The 2921-nt window shown below is 41.5% G+C and overlaps 1 protein-coding gene across 1 annotated transcript in view; it reads left to right on the top strand.

Moving 5' to 3' along the window:
* Positions 1–2921, top strand: part of DPY19L4 (dpy-19 like 4) — an 87802-nt gene that overhangs the window by 16352 nt on the left and 68529 nt on the right. The window lies entirely within an intron of this gene.

The raw sequence follows: 2921 nt of genomic DNA, 5'->3' as shown, positions 1-2921 counted from the left end.
GAACCCGCCACCTTAGGTGTACGTGGCTGGCGCCTTAGCCGGTTGAGCCATAGGTGCCGAGCCGTGGTTAAGCTTTTGAAAGAGTGTTCTGTCAAAAGAACTTCCTGCCTAGATTCAAAACAACTCTGCTCTTCAGGTCTTAAAAAATGGCATATGAGGTCCTACTCTATAGACTGAGTAAGGTGCTTTTAGGTTCTCTTTTGAGGAGTGAGTGTGTTTTACTTTTAGGAGGAAGGTGAATATTTATGACTAAGGAGGCATACCCTGGTGGACTGTTTTATTGTTTCCAAACATTTGCTTCTTTCCCTGAAAGTGGATTATACATCTTTTTGCATTGCCATGTGATTTGGACTGCCTTTCTGAGGCAGAGTACACAGCCGCATCTTGTAAGGCTTATGATGTGATTGTCCTGGGCCAATGGTATGTGAGTGGAGGTAACAGTGTACTAGTTTTGAGCAGAAACTGCCTGGTTTCCTGCTCTTTTTTTTTTCATCAGAATCCCACGTCCCAAATAGGGACTGAGCTCAGTCTAGAACTAAGAAGATAACAGGAAGAACCAGAGCTAACTTAAGTCGAGGTCTGAGTGACAGCCTGGAAGAGAGTCACTGTAGACCCATAACTCATTAGTAATAAGAGAAACAACCTTTGGGGGTTTTTTAGCCGCTGATATTTTTGGGTGACTTTTTAAAATCACAGCAAGGCTGACTAATAGAGTGGCCATTTAAAAAATTAGAAAATACAATTTTCATTAAAAAATTAGAAAATACAATTTTCATTAAAAAATTAGAAAATACAATACTGTTGCCTATAGCTCAGTGGCTAGGGCACCAGCCACATACACCAGGGCTGGCCCACATACACTGGGGCTGGTGGGTTTGAACCCAACCCAGGCCTGCCAAACAACAATGATAGCTACAACAAAAAAATAGCCAGGCGCTGTGGCAGGCGCCTGTAGTCCCAGCTACTTGGGAGGCTAAGGCAAGAGAATAGCTTAAGCCCAAGAATTTGAGGTTGCTGTGAGCTGTGATAACCACATCACTATGCTGAGGGTGACATAGTGAAACTCTGTCTCAAAAAAAGAAAATACAATATAAGAATGAAGATTAAATAAAATAGAGATAAGCCCTACTACATAGCATTTCCCCCTGACTACAAAACTATGCAATATTTTCTGGGTAGAAAATGAGGAAAATAAAGAAGAATAAAAACACATCTAGGCCAGGTACAATAGCCCACACTTGTAATCCTAACACTCTGAGAGGCTGGGACAGGAGGATTGTTTGAGCTCAGAAGTTTGAGAACAGCCCGAGCGGGAGTGAGACCCACATTTCTACTAAAAATAGAAAAATTAGCCAGGTGTTGTGGCAAGTGCCTTTAGTCACAGCTACTCTGGAGGCTGAGGCAGGATCGTTTGAACTCAAGAGTTTGAAGTTGTGAGCTAGGCTGATGCTAGGGTGCTCTAGTGTGGGGTAATAGAGTGAGATACTGTTGACTCTCACAAAAAAAAAACCCCAAAAACATAGCTATAATTTCACTAGATGTAACTATTAAAATTTTGTTTATCTTTTTCTGTATACTATACATTTTTTTCTCTTTTTATGAAATCGAATCCTGTGTTTTTTTTTTTTTGAGACAGAGCCTCAAGCTGTCCCCCTGGGTAGAGTGCCATGGCAACCTCCAACTCTTGGGCTTAAGTGATTCTCTTGCCTCAGCCTCCCAAGTAGCTGGGACTACAGGTGCCCGCTATACACCCAACTAATTTTTGGTTGTAGTTGTCATTGTTGTTTGGCAGGCTCAGGCTGGATTCAAACCCGCCAGCTCCATTGTACATGGCTGGCACCCTATCCACTGAGCCACAGGCACTGAGCCAGAATCCTGTGTTTCTTTTGTTTTTTTTTCCGCAATTTTTTGGCCATGGCCGGGTTTGAACCCACTACCTCTGGCATATGGGGCCAGCACCCTACTCCTTGAGCCACAGGCGCCACCCAGAATCCTGTGTTTCTTAATATGTCATTAGCTTTTTTCTGTGCATAAATATTACTTAAGTGTGATATACTTGTGATAGTGACGTTTATATAATCTCTTTGATTTTTCTGTGCTTGATTAGCATTTTACCAATGAAAGGACTGGTTATCTGATTACACTGGTTTAATGAGTAACAGCTTAAGTAGAAGTCAAATGCTTTACTTTTAATTTTCAAATAAAAATTGTTAGTTTAAAAGACAATTTTTAGGGCCAACAGCTCTTTATTTTCTCTAAAATATATGTATTATATCAACCACTGAAGGCTTTTTCTTTTTCTTTGAGACAAGAGCCTCAAGCTGGGTAGAGTGCTGTGGCCTCATAGCTCACAGCAACCTCTAAGGCTCAAGTGATGCTCTTGCCTCTGTTTTTTTCTATTTTTAGTAGAGATGGGGGTCTTGCTTTTGCTCAGGCTGGTTTGGAACTCATGAGCTCAAGCAATGTACCTGCCTTGGCTTCCTAGAGTACTGGGATTACAGGCATGAGCCACTGCATCAGCTTTTTTTTTTTTCTTTTGAGACAGAGTTTCACTCTGTTGCACTGGATAGAGTGTTGTGGCATCATAGCTCACAGCAACCTCAGACTGCTGGGCTCAACTGATCCTCTTGCCTCAGCCTCCCAAGACGGGGTCTCACTCTTGCTCAGGCTGTCCTCAAACTCCTGCGCTCTATCATTCTACCCACCTGGGCCTCCCAGAGTGCTAGGATTACATGTGTGAGGTAACCAGTCTGGCCTATGGAAGGCTTGATGGCTGTACCATCTTTGACTTCTTGTGAAAGCAAAATATTTAATATTAAAGTAACATTGATATGTAGAAATTGGTAGAATATACTTTTTATAATAGCTCTTCATAAATAGAATCATTTTGCCATTGTCTTAAGTTTTATTTTTTTTTTTTT

The sequence above is a fragment of the Otolemur garnettii genome, unplaced genomic scaffold (genome assembly GCF_000181295.1).
Source record: "Otolemur garnettii isolate 467f Iridium unplaced genomic scaffold, OtoGar3 scaffold00004, whole genome shotgun sequence".
Classification (NCBI taxonomy): domain Eukaryota; kingdom Metazoa; phylum Chordata; class Mammalia; order Primates; family Galagidae; genus Otolemur; species Otolemur garnettii.
Note: the sequence above shows the minus strand (reverse complement) of the source record. Positions and strands in the feature narration are given on the sequence as shown.